Here is an 18,942-nt window from a genome sequence, read left to right on the forward strand (position 1 = left end):
GAGAAATTTGGGCATAATTCCAAATGCAAAAGAGATGAAAGGATTGTTTTTCAAAATCAGGGGACAGGAATCATCACAGCTTAACTTTGGGATGAATCTTAGGACAATGATAAAATGTGGTAACAATAATAGTACTAACAAGAACAACAATAATAATAAAGGAGTAGAGAAAACCAGTCAGAAAATGACTTCAGGTTTCTAGACGGAAAGCAATGAGCTCTGAACTAAAGTCAGGAATCACGTAGGAAAAGTCAGAGACAGATTCAAGGCACATTGCAGGAAGAAGTTACAGAGCTTGGCAACAAATTAAATAGTAGGGCACTGGAGAGATGCCAATTTTTCATGTTTGGGGGATCATATGAAAAGGAATAAGGGACAAATAAAGAAGAGGAGGATGATCGGGGCAGGGTTGTGGGACAGAAGAGGAAAGTCAGCTGTGAACATGTGAAATCTCAGATGTTCACAAACATCCTATACTGTGTCAAATTCCTCAATCCTTGAGTCAAGGAAGACTTCTCAGAAGCAATCTGAAAAGAAGTTAAGAATGTGGGCACAAGAATTAGGCAGATGTTGGTCTGAATCCTGCCTCCGCTCCTTGCTGCTTGTGTGCCTCTTGGCAAGTTACTTTCTCTACTCAGCATCTTCATCTGTAAAATGAAGTTAATACTGCCTCCCTCACAGTTTTAAGTGGGAGGATTAAATTAGAAAATTTAAGTAGACCACTTTTAACATTTCTTGGCATATAGTAAATGGTATACACAATTTATAAATCTTACTCTTTGTTCACTGCTTTATTCAACCTTACTTAAGATAAGGACCCATATAAAAATTCTAGATTATCCTTATAGAACACAGGATCACTTCCTCTTTGTTCTCAAGATTGGATTTAAGCTTGGTCATCAGTGAGAGTTTGCCAACTCTTTCCTGTAGTGATAAGAAAACTTACATTGTTTGCCAAAACTCTTTACCTATAGAGGTCAGGAGAATTTTACATTTTGCACTTGGTAATCATGATGAGAATTATGTGTCAATTCATCACACTTTTATATACTAAACCTTACTCAAGATGATTTCAGTTGAATATGTGCTTATCAAAGTGATGATCTAAAAAGAAGGTATCTTGCATGTGTGAATAAAGAGTCCCCTCCCTGGTGGATGTACAATAGCAAATCAATGTACTGTGTGGAGGTGTGAACAAACAAGGTCTATCAGAACCATTGAAACACTCTCAGACCTTATGAATGAATATAATACCCAGATGTTTGCTTTTGTGCTATTAGAAATAAAATGTCTACCTTAGAACACAGTATTAATTCCTTAAAGTTTAAAGGTCCCATTAGATCCTTAAAATTACATGCATACTGGGCAACTGTCACATAGTTGATAAAGATTTTAAAGAAGAGCATTCATTCTTTCAACATCTGCTGAGTGCAGACCCCATGGAAGAAAGGAAACAGACCTAGGGGAATCTGACAAATCTCACCTTGAAATTTGGCTCCTCCACTTCTTAATTAGATTCCTATATTTCTCTGATTCTAGTTATCCCCTTTACAATGGAGATAATAAATCCACCTTGTGCTGGTGTGAGCATCAAATACTATAAATGTGTTCCAGGTGCCTAGAGCCATGCCTACATTAAATAGACTTTACTAAGTTAATTGATATTTTTATATTATTAAATTAACATAATTGCTGACCATTAAATAAATGTTCAATAAATGGAAATTGCTACCATTATTACACATGTTTAGTACTACAGTGCATAAGAGACAAGTACACTGTCCCCCTTCAGTGGCTCAAATCTTACAGAGAATTGCATAACCCTCTCCATGGTAATATAAGGTTGATCCCAAACACTGAAAATTAAGAAATTTAAGTAGAGTACATTTCACAGACTTTGCTCTAAAACATATGAACTTGAGACTGAGCTTGTCCTAGAATTCAAATTATGTTTAAGAAATGTAGGTCTATCAAAGAATGATTGATTTATAAATACCAAATTGGAAATAGTTTCAACCTTCAACAAATACTACCCACAAAGGACCTCCTAGCTAAGATCTGCCTGTGGTTTAGAGAAGGAGAGGGTCTGTTACAATGTCTACTGGTGGGATCATATTACTCCATCTCTCTTCCATAAGAAATTCCTCTGTGTTTTAGCCATTTCACTTTTTTCTTCCTGCACATTTGACCCTGCAGTAGTGTAAACATAACTATACAAGTCCTATGTACATGTAACAAACCTATAAAGCTTTTTTATATATTACAAGCCCAACATTTATAATTAGATGTGCAATATAGTACTAAGTAAATACTAAGTATTAATTCTTATCTTTATCATTAAGCCCCTTTTTAATGGAAAATATTCACAAAAAAACTATAATATAGCTCATGTTCCACTCCCACTATATATAAGGAAACAAAGTAATAATTCATGGTTTTACTTTTAATGTCATGTTATCTTCATGCCTTATCATTCTTCTTTGAAAACATCTGTTGATAGCTCTATTGTAAATACACTGAACCTATTTTCCGAAAGTATATCTTATAAATCACTAATAAGTAATGGCTATTTGCTCCATTTCAAAAGAACTGGGAAATGTTTTGTCATTACCAACCACCTCTATTACGACAAGTAGAGGCCTTAATTCTAGGGGAGCACAGCATTCATTTCATCTCTTAATTGCCAGATATGTCTCAAGGACTGCTCTGGGCATTAGAGGTTAAGACAGATGAATATTTGATTATCCAAGGATTTCTGTAGCATGTAAGGAGACAGACATGCTCATGGGTAATTCTAATAAAAGGCTCTGTGTCCCCTGTGTCCATATGGTTGAGTGTTCGCTTGAAATAAATCCACTCGTTTTGGATGACACCTTTTGTAGCTATTATTGGCCTATATGATAATGAAACAAAGCTTTCTACCCATTTTTACATAGGTTGAGACATTTTAGAAATGAACATTAATTTACATTTTTAGTGATTCAAACTGAAGTATCTATTCTCTCTTCAGATTTTTTTGTGTTTATCTACAGCATTAGATTACCAAGTATTCCACCATTCACCCCACTACTACTATAAGGAAAAAATGAAATTATAACTACCTGACTTAACATTAAGTTTCCTGAAAAAGTCTCAAGATGCTTTATAGCATCATTGGGTTGAATGATAAGCTTTTTGTCATTATACTTTGAATACCTGAGGAAAACGTGTAGACTGAGAAAAGGAGAGTGGAAAAGATCAGAAGGGATTAAAAACTCACCAGGGAGTTAGAAAATCTTGTTGTATTCCTGTTTCAGACACCAATTTGTTGTGTGATGTTGGATGCTCTGGCTTCTGTGCCTCTGTTGTAAAATGAGGAAGGAGGGTGGCCTTTAGCTTCTGAAATTCTGTGATTCCAAGAATCTTAATGGGAGAAAAGTAAGGCCCCTCCCATCACCTCAAGGCTCTCTTTAGTTCCTATGAGGAAAGTTGTGCCCCAAGTGGATGATGGAAAGTGACCAACTCTTGTGCCAGGAAGAACCGACTTCTTGATAATTTTCTTAAAGTACTTCTCAAGTGGGAAAAAATAGAGGAAAAATAACTTCTGGATATTGGTAGCTGGATATTGTTAACAAATAACTACTTAATTGTATCTCTCAAAATTGAAAACAAAAGATGTCAGCAGAGTAGGAGTAGTAGTGCCCAGATGAAAGTTTCCCTCATGATCCTTTATTAAAAAGCCTAGACATCAGGGAGTGCAATCTGGAATTGAAAGTCTCTAATGATGGTTAGTTTTAGGCCACAGTAACCACTTATTCAATCAAATATTAATCTAGTTGCTGCTATAAAGGTATTCTGCAGATCTGGTTAACATCTACACTCAGTTGATTTTTCTCAAAGATTTTATTTATTTATTTATTTGACAGAGAGAGAGCGCTCAAGCAGGGGGAAGAGCAGAGGGAGAGGAAGAAGCAGGCTCTCTGCTGAACAGGGAGCCCGACGTGGGGCTCGATCTCAGGACCCTGAGATCATGAGCTGAGCCAAAGGCAGATGCTTAACCAACTGAGCCACCCAGGTGCCCATATACTCAGTTGATTTTAAGGAGATTCTCCTCAAGAACATGGGTGGGCCTCATCTAATCAGTTGAAGGGACTTAAGAGCAAAAGTGCGGTTTCTCTGAGAAAGAAGAAATTTTGCCTGTGCTCTGCAGTGTTAGCTGCTACCCAAGAAGTTCCAGCTTGTTGGGCCTGCCCTATGGATATCAGATTTGTCTAGCCAGGCCCCACAACTGTGGAAGCCAATTCCTTGAAATCAATCTCTCTCTATCTCTGTGTATATACATGTGTAAATACAATATATAGAATATGTGCTACACAAATGTTTTCTCTCTTTATGTGTAATGTGTGTGTGTGTGCATGTGTGTGTGTATCTTATCTGCTCTATTTCTCTGGGTAGAATTCTGATCCATACACCTCTGGTAAATATACATACATACACATATACACACATATATTATACATATCATATACATACATGTGTATATACATATGTATGTGTATTTGAACATATCTGAAAGTATATTACTCATGGAAACATTTTTCAACCTTGATCTTGTGAGATAAAACTGTCAATTTAGAACAAAAGCTAACATACATATAGTAATTAATATGTGTCAAGCTTATTTTACACAAATTGATTTATTTAATGCTCATTTCAACTCTATGAAAATGGTATGTCTGTCATCCTGTTTTACAATTAGGGAACCTAAGCCACAAAGAAGTTAGGTGACTCATCAGGGCTACGTAACTGGGAAGAGATAGAATCATGATTCAAACTCAAGGAATATGGCTATAGAACCAGAACTCTTGACCACACTGCTATGCTGTCGCTTGGAACCAGTCCTGAATTTCTCCCAAAAATTACAAAATGGCACTGTAGCATTAAGAAGTCTAGAATAGCCAGCTTCAGATTTTGATTTGGTTGTTGGAACCAAATCCAGCTAGATCTCTGATCTCTCTAGTTAACACCAAACTTATCAAACAGTGATCTGCAATCTCTGATAGGCACAAAGTAGATGAGAAGATTCCTCAGCCACTGTGAGTGGGGGCACTTCAAAAGCCATTGCTGATAAAAGCACATCTCTGTTTATCTACTCATGGTTTTTGTTAATATTAGGTACCAAATCAGGAGCAGCTATGGTCTTTAAGGATGTTGAAGTGTTAGACTGGCCTTTGGAAAATCAATGTAATCACTGCTATGTTTGAGGATGTTACCATTACTTAATAGGTTTTAGAATTTTTTGTTTTCCAAAACTTCCCCACAGAAGTTGAAGGAAATTAACTCTCACAATTGAATATCATTTTATGAACAGTGCAGCCAAAAGGTCAGCTGTGGTTGGGGTTTCCTTGTCAATTAAAATCCAGATGAGATTGGTTGACCCCCAGTTACATCTCATAAGCAGTCCAATGTCCTCTTCCAAGACTTCCCAGACAGTCTCTGTTCTTAGGATTACTTAAGTGTTGGAACTCCAGTTTCTACGTAATTAGATTAGTGCATAGACTCTCACACCATTCTGTCCATGCTATTTTGTTTCCTTAACACATCAACTCAAACAAGTATTTCAATCCTCTACCATAATCATATGACTTGGTGGGTGCTACTTGTCCTCTCCACCAAGATAAACTGCCTATGACTTCAAAATGAGCAACAGATAATACTGAGATTACTGTGTGTCCTTTCAGTGAAGGCCTACGCAGTCTAGTGGACCCTCTAGGGATTATCTGATTTTATCCAGGTGTGCACCTCTGATTATCTTTCTATTAACTAGGCTGTTTTACGACTCCCTCAGGGTTGTAAAAAACTGATAGTAATGCAAAGGATTCTTGTCCAAAGCAGTGAGAATGAATTGTGCCCAGTAAAGATACAATTCATTTCTGCTTTATAGAAAAGATCGATCCCAAACATAAGATGTTACTGCTCTGTAAGAAACTAACAAGTTTTATACCTATTAGCAAATTCATTTTCGCATTCCTGATTTCATATTTATCACCGTTCTTCACATTCTCATTTGAACTAGTCTTAATATCATAGTTTCCTGCATTAATTAATGAGTTGAATAAAATCCTTGACATATGGGGCACCTGGGTGGCTCAGTTGGTTAAGCGACTGCCTTCGGCTCAGGTCATGATCCTGGAGTCCCGGGATCGAGTCCCCGCATCGGGCTCCCTGCTCGGCAGGGAGTCTGCTTCTCCCTCTGACCCTCCCCCTCTCATGCTCTCTCTATCTCATTCTCTCTCTCAAATAAATAAATAAAATCTTTAAAAAAAAAATCCTTGACATATGTTCATTTTATATTTGCATGAGAGCCGTATTATTAACTTTTGAAAATTACACTAGACCATTCTGACCGTTTGGGAATTTACACTGAAGAAACATAAAAGATTTTAAATTGAATATTAAGTATCCTCCTTAAAAACTCCTCTGGCTTTTTTCATCAACTCAGGTTCCAACTTCCAACCATGTTGTTAGGCTCCAGGTCTTCTGCTTTTTTGGCTTCCCTCCATCTCTATGCAAGGCACTTTCCTTTATGTACCCTGCTCTGCATTAGCAAAGAAACTTCAGGAATTATTCTCCAATATTATTCTTTCCTCAATAAGAAGAATACTGGTACCAACTTTATCTTGGAAGATATACTGGTAAGCAAGACTGGAGAAGATCGAAAAGGAAAATAAACCAGAACACCAACTTGTTTTTTATAGATGAAAAATCTGAGGCCCAGAAATAATTTGTTCACATATATTAATTCATTATTAAAGAAAATATGTTTTTTTGTAATATATGAAATTATTCTACACTGAACTAGAAAATTCAAATTAAGTATTAAAATGGAGTTATTTTAGTCTCATTAAAACTTTTCTAATAGGATGAGGGGGGAGTTTTAATCAAATAAAGTACAAATTAAATTCAGGGATATATAGTGATATTTGATCCAATTGTAAATTGGTTTTTCAGAACTGAGAAGGTATTTTCCTAGGGAGGAAAATGTCATTAAGTGTTCATATTAGTAGATAAGATCAATAATTTAAATATTGTGAATTTACCAGAAACTATTGTGTAAAACACCATTGTTACAATATTTTGGCGGGGGGGAGATACTCAAACTGGGAGAAACTTCCAAAATTTCTCTTGAATGTTGTTTCTTTAGAAAAAGGATAGGCTTATTTTCAGGTTGATGGAGAAAATATGAACAGTTGTAGTAATTTTAAAAGGAAATTCTAGGGGCACCTGGCTGGTTCAGTCAGTAGAGCATGCAACTCTTGATCTCAGGGTTGTAAGTTTGAGCCCCATGTTGGGTGTAGAGATTACTTAAAAATAAAATTAAAAAGAGAAAAAAGGAACTTCTAGAAATTTTCAAAGTCCTTACAAAATAATTAAAATAGATTTCTGGAATATACAGCTGATGAAAATAACTAGAATAAAATGCAAATATAATAGCTAATATTTATTCAATTTCATGAATAGTTGTATGGCTTTCTTTCTTTCTTAAGACTTGACTCAAATGCATCTTTTTTACTTAGGGAGGCCATCTTTGACCAATACTAACAAACTTTGCCTCTAGCACTTCTGACCCTTTTCCTGCTTTATTTTCCCCCTTACCTTTTTATCATTATTGAATATACTGTATGTTCCACTTTTAATTTTAATGTTTAATTAATTTTTTTAAAGATTTTATTGATTTATTTGACAGAGAGAGACACAGCGAGAGCAGGAACACAGTAGGGGGAGTGGGAGAGGGAGAAGCAGGCTTCAAGCCGAGCAGAGAGCCCGATGCAGGGCTCGATCCCAGGACCCCGGGATCATGACCCAAGCCAAAGGCAGACACATAATGACTGAGCCACCCAGGTGCCCCTATAATTTTTTAAACAGACATAAAAATTATACAAAAGTTGACCATGGGCTAAGCCATGAAGCAAACCTCAAGAAATTTCAAAGGTATCAAACACATCACACTTTCTGACTACAGAGGAATTAGGTTAGAATTACCCACTAAAAGTTGAATTGGAGATGGCCTACATCGTGTGTCATCAGGGAAATGCAAATTACAACAATTAAATATCACTAACCCTTTTCAAATGGCCCCGATCCAGAACACTGACCACACCAAATGCTGAAAGGCTGTGAAGCAATAAGAACGCTCATTATCCGTGGTAGGAGTGCAAAATGGTACAACTATTTTGGAAGACAGTTTGGCAGTTCCTTATGAAACTAAACATATTCTTAGCATATGATCCAGCAATTACATTTCTTGGTGTTTACCCAAAAGAGGTGAAAACTTACGTCCACACAGACACCTGCACATGATGTTTCTCGCAGCTTTACCCATGACTACCGAAACTTAGAAACAGCCTCTTAAGATGTCCTTCACTAGGTAAATGGATAAATAAAATGGAATATTATTTCAAGCTAAAAAGAAATGAGCTATCAAGCTATGAAAAGACATGGATGAACCAAAAGTGCCTATTACTACATGAAAGAAGTCAGTTTGAAAATGCTCCATACTTATGATTCCAATTTTATGACATTCCAGAAAAGGCAAAACCATGGAAAAAAATGAAAAGATCAGTGGTTGCCAGGAGTGGGAGGAGAGGGATAAACAGGTGGAGTACAGAGGATCTTTAGGGCACTGAAAATACTCCGCATGATACTACAGTGACAGCTACATGTTATTATACATTTGTCTAAACCTGCAGAATATACAACACTGAGAGTAAACCCTAGTGTAAACTAAGGACTTGGGTGAATCCACAGTGAAAGAACCAGGTGAACTCTGACACCTCTTCTTTCACCCTCTGCACTTCCTCTACTGCCAGCCATCTCCAGTGACTGAACCCGAGAAGCAGCCAATAGAAGCCAAGAAAAGGCACTGAAGTGGCCCATGTAGGTCAGCCACCCAGGGCACACAGCTGGTGGGGCAAGCGGAGAGTAATAAAGTAATCGAGAGGGATATGGAAGATATACAGCACCAAGTGGTGTCTACAAATAACAAAACTAAGTACACACAGCACGTAGTGATAGTTGTGAAGATTCTCTTAAAATCAGGAACAAAACAAAATGTCTGCTGTCATCACTTCCTTTCAAAGTATTCTATTTTTTTCAATTCTATTTATTTATTTTATTATTATGTTATGTTAGTCACCATACATTACATCATTAGTTTTTGATGTAGTGTTCCATGATTCCTTGTTTGCGTATAACACCCAGTGCTCCCTGCACCCTCTTTAATACCCATCACCAGGCTAACCCATCCCCCCCACAAAAACCTTCAGTTTGTTTCCCGGAGTCCATAGTCTCTCATGGTTCGTCTCCCACTCTGATTTCCGCCCCCCCCCCTTCATTTTTCCCTTGACACCTTCTCCAGGATACTACAATAAGGAAATGAAAAAAAAGCATAAAAATCAGAACGGAAGAAAAACAATGTCATCATTTATAAATCATATGATAGTTTCAGTATAAAACTCAAATGATTTACAGATAGACTATTAGATTGAAAAGAGAAGTTGAGGACGCCTGGGTGGCTCAGTTGTTAAGCGTCTGCCTTCAGCTCAGGTCACGATCCCAGGGTCCTGGGATGGAGCCCCGCATTGGGCTCCCTGCTCAGCGGGAAGCCTGCTTCTCCCTCTCCCACTCCCCCTGCTTGTGTTCCCTCTCTCGCTGTGTCTCTCTCTGTCAAATAAATAAATAAATAAAATCTTTAAAGAAAAAAAAAAGAGAAGTTGTACATATAAGATAAATATTTTAAAATATATCACATTTTTACCTAACAAATATATAACAACATATAATGTACTAATAAATAAATTCAATAAGTGGAAAGATCTCCCTGTAGAAAATTATAAAACATATTAACACTGAAGTAGACCGGAATAAAATGGAGAATTAAACCATTTTCCTAGTTAGGAAAACTTTCTGTCCTAAAAATGTCACTTCTTCAAAAGCAATTCTGATCAAAATCTCCAAAACTTATTTTGGAGAAATTGTCAAAGTCATTCTAAAAATTTATATAGGAGCCTTAGGACCAAGGTCAAGTTAACTGAAGAAAAACAGCAAGCTGAAAAAACTGACCCTACCAGATACCAAGTTTTATTACAAAGCTATATAATTAAGACAATACAGTATTGGTACAGAGACAAATAGACCAATGGAATAGAATAGAGTCTAGAAACAGACCCATACAGAATAATACAGTTGGCACTGCAAAAGTAATGAAAAGGCACTGCAGGAAAGAGTTCTGAAATAATTCAGTGTATCCACTGGGAAAAAATGAAATTTGTCTCCTACTTCACACCATATAAAAAATCAATTTCAGATTGGTTAAATATTTATAAGCCAAAGTATAAAACTTTCAAAAGATTACATAAGAGAATATCTTCATGACCTCAGGATAAAAAGGGATTTCTGAAGCAAGGCTTAAAAATCAACAACCTTAGGGAAGATTGAAAAATTAAGAACTTTTGTTCATCAAATGACACCATTAAAAGAGTGAAAAAATGAGCTACAAATTGACCAAGATAGTTACAATATATTTAACTGATGATGAATTTGCATCCAAACCATATAAAGTATACCTTATGAATTAATAAGAAAAAGACAGGCAGACCAACTGAAAAATAGTCAAAGGATTGAGAGAATGAATGAAGAAATGAAGACAGTACCACAAAAGGTCATTGGAAAAGTGTTTGGCATCATCTAATACAACTGGACATGTGCATATGCAGTGACATGATACTTCCACTCCTGTGTATGTATTCAAAGACAATGTGTTTCAAACTGCTATGTTATGACACACTCAATTAAAAATGAAACAGAGGGGCACCTGGGTGGCTCAGTCGGTTGAGCATCTGCCTTCGGCTCGTGTCATGATCCCAGGGACCTGGGATGGAGTCCCACATCGGGCTCCCGGCTCAGCAGGGCGTCTGCTGCTCCATCGCTCTCTGCCTGCCGCTTTACCTGCTTGTACTCTCTCACGCACGCGTGCTCTCTCTTTCAAATAAATAAAATCTTTAAAAAAAATAAAATTAAAATAAAAATGAAATAGAATTAAATAGAAATATTAGAATGCACTGCAATTAGTAAGGGTAAGTATTGTTTTGTGAAATTTCTTTCTTTACATGTCATACATATGTGCTAACTGAATTGTGAAGAAAAATACATTTTTTTTACTGTGTATCTCAGGCAAAAGTGTGAATGCCACTGTCTACAGAAAGTCTTTTTTTTTTAATTTTTTTTTTTAAAGATTTTATTTATTTGACAGAGAGAGACACAGCAAGAGAGGGAACACAAGCAGGGGGAGTGGGAGAGGGAGAAGCAGGCTTCCCACCGAGCAGAGAGCCCAATGTGGGGCTCCATCCCAGGACCCTGGGACCATGACCTGAGCTGAAGGCAGACGCTTAACGACTGAGCCACCCAGGCGCCCCTGTCTATAGAAAGTCTTACATATGTGTGCTAGAAGACAAGTAGAGAAATGTTTATGACAGCACTATTATGTTAGGTTAATACTCATTACCAGTAAAATGGATAAATAAAATGTGGTATGTTCATGTAATGCAGTACATTGGTAAAATGAACCATCTACTACACATATAAACGTGGATGAATCTCAAAAACAGAATGGTGATCAAAACCAGCAAGTCCTAGAAGCATACATACTGTATGATACCACTTCTATGTGATTCAAAAATAAGGAAAAGTAAATATATTGCTTAGGAGCACATACCTAGGTACTCCTATAGCAAAACTAGTTGGCTAACCTATGAAGAAAATGACAGGAATTATTAAGAGAAAATTCAATACAGTGGTAACTGGCGGTGAGGTGGGGAAGGAGGAGATGCAATCAAGGCAGAGCACAGGGACCTTCTAAAGCACTAATCAAGTTTTATTTCCTAACTTGAGTGGTGAGGATGATAAGTATTAATTTTACTATGATCCTTTACTTAGTACATATATGGTATACGCAACTATACATGCCAGCAAGTATACCTGCCATGTATGTACAGTAATATATATGTCACAGTTAAAATTTGAAAATTTATAATAAGTGCCAGCTATTGTTATTTTATTTAATTCTATACCTCACTCTAATAAAAGTTTAATATTAGAAGAAAATACAGCACTACGGCTGATGCTTAGAAGGTTTACATGAATATATAATTTATTTTAAAAATCTTTCAAAGCTTAACACAAAGCTAGAGATAATCGGTACTGCTAAAGCAATCAAACCTTTGCTACCTCTATCAGGTCAACTAGTGTCTCTAAGAACTAGTAATGAGACCATGCCAGGCTTACCTCAGTATTTAATTAATGCCAAGCCACTGGCATCCAGACTCACCACCCCTCTAAAATTTGTTCAAAAATTTGATACTTGGAGGGGCGCCTGGGTGACTCAGTCAGTTAAGCATCTGGCTTCAGCTCAGGTCCCAGGGTCCTGGGATTGAGCCCCACGCTGGGGAGCCCGCTTCTCCCTCTCCCTCTGCAGCTCCCCCTGCTTGTGCTCTCTCTCTCAAATAAATAAATAAATAAATAAAATCTTTAAAAAATAAAATAAAATTTGATACTTGGAGACTAAAGAAAACATCAGTTGAATGAATAATTGTATAAGCAGGAAAAAATGGAGGTGGGGAACACCCTCAATATAGGATTGCCTTTGTAAATAATTACATGCAGAATTTGGAATACTCTGCGACCAGGTACTGTGGCATGGCATGAAAAGATGCTCCTGGTATTTTGTTAAAGTAAGATAAGTTGCAGAGCAGTTTTTATGTTCTAATACCATTTGTATATAGATATACCAATTGTTAAATTAGGAGAATAATAAGAATTAATCCATTTCCTAAATATGAAATAACACAGAAATAAAATGGTGGCAGAAGACCAGTTTAGTAATAATCATGACCAACTTCTAAGGTACTTTCTGATCATTAAAGAGCTGGTACTAGTCTGTGAAGAAATAGTTGTTTGTTTTGCCAGGCTTGCAAATGCTGACCCACATAGTTTCTAAAAATAGCAACAGAGACACTGCCTACCATCTTGGCATTCCTTATTGGTGGATAATGCATTGTCCCTCCCTCTTACCTTCACACAGAGTGGATGCCCTTTCCACATTATTATGTTCACACTTGAATGAACTCTGATTTGATTGGTTTGCCCCAAAGTGGCCCTGTTGAGTTTGTAGTCCTGAGAATATCAATGAAAAAAGTTTTAACTGACCTTCCCCATGTGTGCTTTCAATTTAGCTCACATTGGTTATAATAATTTATTTGAATATAAAATGTAACACGGTAAAATTATTAAAGCTTTTTATCTCCTACCTTATGCATTCAGCTTTAGGAATCAAAAGCTAACTTAACAGAATCAAGTCTATGGATATGCAATAAAGTTGCCGCATAAGAAAAAATGAAAAAAATAAAATTCCTGTAAGTAAAGTATTTGATGACTCTTCTCAAAAGCCATAGGAGCCAAGATTATGTTTGGGATTTGGTTGTCTATCCCTAAATCTCAGATTGCTCCCCTATAAATAAATATAGGAGGACATAAAATTTAAACATTAACTCTAAATCACAGTAGCTTGTTTCTAAATCTAAGAAAGCCACATTCCAAGGACTTCTGAAGAAAGTCACCCTGCAAAGGCATTCTGTTCTAACTTCAGGGCAGAGGACAATAGGAAACATGTCCATGAACTGCAGTTGCCATAAACAGCTCCATTGAGCCATTTCCTATTATTTTTCCTTGCTCTTTCCCTATTATCCAATAGTGTTTCTTCTCAGCTATTTCTTCTCTAAGGTGGGTAAATAAGCACAGCTCAGAAAATACCTGAGTAATGGATCTAATCTATTCAAATCTATTTCTTGTGCTCTCAGGCTTTCCACCAAAGCTTTGAATAATAAGCAGCCTTAAGTGCATTCTCCCAGTGTCACCATACCTCCAATTTCCCTGCATTCTATTCACGCCTTTCAATCCCCATGAGTTATTTTTCTAGATAGGCATACCATTAGGGAGGTACTAATTTCATGTGCAAAATGTCTATGGTGCTATTAGCTCACACCCTGTGGTGGGGGGCTGTGAAATGATTCCAATGGGGATAAAGAAACAGGTGGAGTAGAGTGCTGATGACTTATCCAGACTGCAAGGCAGGGGGTGGCTCATTTGGTTGAGCAGTCGACTCTTGGTTTCGGCTCAGGTCATGATCTCAGGGTTGTGAGATCCATCCCTCATCGGGTTCTGGGCTCCAAGCTCAGCGTGGAGTCAGCTTCAGATTCCCTCTCTTCCTCTCCCTCTGCCCCTCACCCTGCTCATGTGCACACTCTCTCCCTAAAATAAAATAAATAAAATCTTTAAAAAAAAAAAAAAAGACTGCAAGGCTGGATAACAACATGGAGGCATCAGTCTTTCATAGCTCCTTTTCCTCTGCAAGGAGTTGTAGCAGAGATAATACCCAGATCTTGGTGACAATGGCTGGAATCTGTAGTAACAGATGCATTAAAGACTGAGGGGATAAGATCAGCAAGCAGGTCTCTTATTCAATCCCATAGGCTGGACTAGACAAGTGATACAAAGTCAAAATGTTTTGAGAATACTAAGAAATATCTACCTCTATGAATCCACTAATAAGACATATTTCTGATTCTAATGACATCATGACCGAACTGTAGTTCACTGATCTGTGATGAAGATATCGTAGGGAGATCTCAGATTTTTCTAGTTTTGTATTCCCGTTTATTTTGTCAGTTGCATTCATCTTTATCTGCAATTTTCTCATAATAAAAAGAACAGGAGAGCTGGTTTGACTGACAACTATCCTTGGTGCAGGATTTCCTCTTGACTGTTAAGTATGCACCTCACTCTTTATAATGCATCTCTAGGACACAGCAGTCAGAAAGCCAGAAGATAAAGTTCATCATTAGTGAACTTGCCGGAAGGTTTAGCAGGACGATACATAGTAAAAGAGTCATAAATATTGAACCTAAGCTCATAATTGGGAAAACCTGAAATGTAATGTAGTTTACTACACAGCTTACATTAGGGTACTCAGGAGAAAGTAATCTAAGAGTACAATGAAAAATGGATGCATATTTAATATCTGCAAGTTTGTTTTAACCATGAGTAAATTAATTGCTTTCAAACATGTTATTTATGGAAACAAGGCACAAAGAAGCCACTTTTTTTTTCTGTTTTTCCACAAACTCACTTTACTATCATGTAACTGCTCTCTTTTTAATTATGTGGTGAGTTCAATGAATTGTCCAAAAGAATAAGTTTCATTGTTGCACTGAGTTGAAGTCTGGTTTTAAATATGCCCACTGGAAACATTTATCAGCAGTTCAAAATATTATACAAAATTGATATTATGCTTTTTAATCTTTGCTTCTCATATTGAACAGGTTTTATGTGTACTTTTTTTTGGTTAAAACTAGGGAAATTTGGACAGATTAACTCAACAGTAGTATCTATAATGTAACTCAGTATTTCTCTCAATCAATTTAAAGCATTATTTTCAAATTTTTTAGAAGGAATATGTATATGTATGTCTATGTATATAGATACACACATACATTTTTTTCTTCTTAAATAAGCAACTTTTCTCACATTTTCTTAAATGCTTTTGAAATTAGGTTCAAGCTTTCAAGACTTCAAGACACTATTTAATTACTTAATTCAATATTTACTACCTCTACCCCAATTATGCATTTGTAGCTCACTGAATGCCCATGATGTGCTATAGAAAATAACACAGGCCTTTTTCCTGTATGTAGGTTTCCTACGTGTGAATTTCTCAAAGCCTATTTCTATTACCTGCAACAAGCATAGCTGCTTAAGGACTCAAGTGAGTCTTATTTCCTTTCAATATTAAAAAACTGTTTTGACTTTCTCAGAACTCCTTAATTTAGCTGGCACCAGCCACTGAGCTTTTATTATTGTCTTTTTTCTCCCAATAAAATGAAATTCATTTAATTTTAAGAACTTTACTTTGATACTGCCTTCATTGTTTTTGGTATTAATATGCCCTCTCCATATAAAATGATAACAAAAGTGGCTTTCTCATATCCTTCTTATATGTAAATTTCCCCAACATTTTTGCTAGTGGTGACATTTTACCACTCTGGCCAATCCAGAATCTGAGAAATACTGCTCTGTAGTCTTCTTCGTCCTCTGAAGTTCATTTATTGTGTTTTCACAAATTTTTGTGGTAGTGTGATCTCGTCTGAGCACCAATATTGGACCACATGCTTCTTGAGAGCCCTGATGGTCACATTCATCTCCATGTTCCCTACGATACCTGGAATCCAGATTTACACCTAGAATGGTCTCCATGGATGCTAGCTGAATCTAGCTAAGTTCTCATGTAGAATCATTGTGATGATTTTTGAGAAGAAAAAAAAAGTCTCACAATTTTAGTAGAATGTCTTGTGAAGGAAAACTCATGGGGGGAATCTGTCCTGGTTCCTCTGTTAACCCCTGAAATTAGGGTTCAAATTATACTGATGGCCACAGATGAATGCTGTTACTAATACCCACAATATCCAAAATTGTTCTTTCTAATCTGTGTATGACACATTTTTTTGAATAACAAGTATCAGCAGATGGTGTGGAGCTCTGATAGTTGATACATTTTAAATTTTTTTACTATGAAAAAAATTCAAATTTACAGAAAAACTGCATAAATAGCACAATGAACTTTTCTATAAATTTTAAATTTACAGAAATCTTGCAAGAATAGAGTCAGCAATTTCTAACATTTTGTCACATTTGCTTTGTGTGTGTCTGTGTGTACATTATATACATAGACACACACTACGTTTGCTGAATCATTTGAAAATCAACTGCAGCTTTGAGATCCTTTACTCCTGAATAGTTTAACATGTATCTCCTTCTAAGAACAGGGATGTTTTCTTACATAATTGTAGGAGTAAAATCTAATTCAGGAAATTTAACATTATGATAAGACTATTAGTGTCGAATATACAGTACATATTCAAATGTCATCGATTGTCCCAATAATGTCTTCTATAGGTTTTTTTTTTTTTTTCTTTTGGATTCAGGATCCAATTCAATAGCACACATTGCATTTAGTTATGCGTTGGTTTAGTCGCCTTTGATCTGAAGCAGTGCCTCCGCCTTCCTTTTTCTTTCATGACATGGATTTTTAAGAGTACAGACCCATTCAATTTGGGCTTGTCTGATTGTTGACTCATGACTGAATTCAGATTATGCATTGTTGGCTGAACGTCTACCTAAGTGCTGCTGGATCCTTCTGAGATGATCCCATTAGGAGGCACAGGATCTCAGTTAATCCTATTACTGAAGATGCTAACTTGCAATGGTTAAGATGGTGTCTGCCAGTTCCTGGTAGTGTTTTTCATTCACATTTTAGAATCAGTAAGCAGAACTTCAGACTAAGCCTCCTCTACCCCTAAACAGAAATTAGTCTGTTTGATCCAATTTGCTATTTTCTGGAGCATTCTCTTCATTTCACTTCAGTCTATCATCTGCCCCGACACTCCCCCAAAACTGCCCTGTCCTATACCAGCAGTGACTGCCCTGTTGCTTTTTTTTTTTTTTCCAATCCTTCTCACCAGTCCTCAGCAGCATTCCACACCATTGATCATTCCACTCTTCTAGATAACACCTCCTCCTTTGATGGTGCCTTCTTCTCTTATCTGTCTCCCCTGAAGCTCTATTCCCTCTATGCACTCATTAAATATGGAAATTCCTCAGGATTCATCACAAGGCCTGTATTCCTCTCACTCTGTAATCTCTATACAAACTCAGCCATGCACATGGCTTCCATTACCAACTAAATACAGTTAACTCCTGAATTTATATCTCCATCTTCAAACCATTCTTTGAGCTCAAATCCCAAATAGCAATTGCCTCCTTCATAGCTCTACTTGAAAAACTCACAAAGCTACCTCAAACCCAAAACACTTAAAGCCAAACTCCAAAACCTCCCACTTCCCCACTCTTCTTATCAGTGAAGGGCATATAAAATGAAAACCCATGGGTCATCCTTAATACTGCTTTTTTTATCACCTCTCCCCCAAATCCAATAGAGTAACAAACTGTATTGATTTAACAGGCAAATCTATCTACTTCTCCCTAAAGCCACAGCTACCACTTTATTTCCTTAGTCTATGACATCATTGTTTCTTTCCTGGATGACTATATTAGCCACCCATCTCCCTGCATTCACTCTTGTCCCTGCACCCATATCCCGTTCTCTAAATGGGGGCCAGAATTCTCTTTTCATTTAGTATCTCTCTCTCTGTCTCACTCTCTTTCTGTCTCTATCCTCTCATACTCATGCTTGCATGCAGATTACACGCACTCACACAGACATACTCATTCTGTACTTAAAACTTCTGATGTCCTTCACTGATTTGAGGATGAGGATATACATCCTTTTCTTAGCATGGTTTAAAAGATTTGCAGAAAGTAACACCTACCTACCTTCCAACTTTACTGTAAGCACCTGTAGGCCTCATACTCTTTACATTAGTCAAATAAACCTGCTCTCATTTTCAGAAAGGTGACATTTTTATTCCTTACCCAGGGAATACATGCTCTTTCCTTGGCCTAGTTAATTTCTTTCCATGACTCAGAATTTAGTTCAAGTATTATTTCCTCTTTGAAACCTCCTGACTCATCAGACTACATCATATGTACTCATTGCACCAGATATATTTTTATTACTATTAATTATATCTTTATTTATGTGATTAACTGAGTGTCTAACTTTTAGACCCTAAATTCCAATGGAGACAATGGCCCATCACTTAACCCCACCATTTTGGCCCATCATTTAACCCCAGCACTTTGCTCAGTGCCTGCCATATGGGTAGGTGTTCAATAATAAATACATGTACATATTTCTATTGAATTCATTTCCTTATCAAACACTTGTATTGTGTT

The sequence above is a fragment of the Neomonachus schauinslandi genome, chromosome 3 (genome assembly GCF_002201575.2).
Source record: "Neomonachus schauinslandi chromosome 3, ASM220157v2, whole genome shotgun sequence".
NCBI classification, from domain to species: domain Eukaryota; kingdom Metazoa; phylum Chordata; class Mammalia; order Carnivora; family Phocidae; genus Neomonachus; species Neomonachus schauinslandi.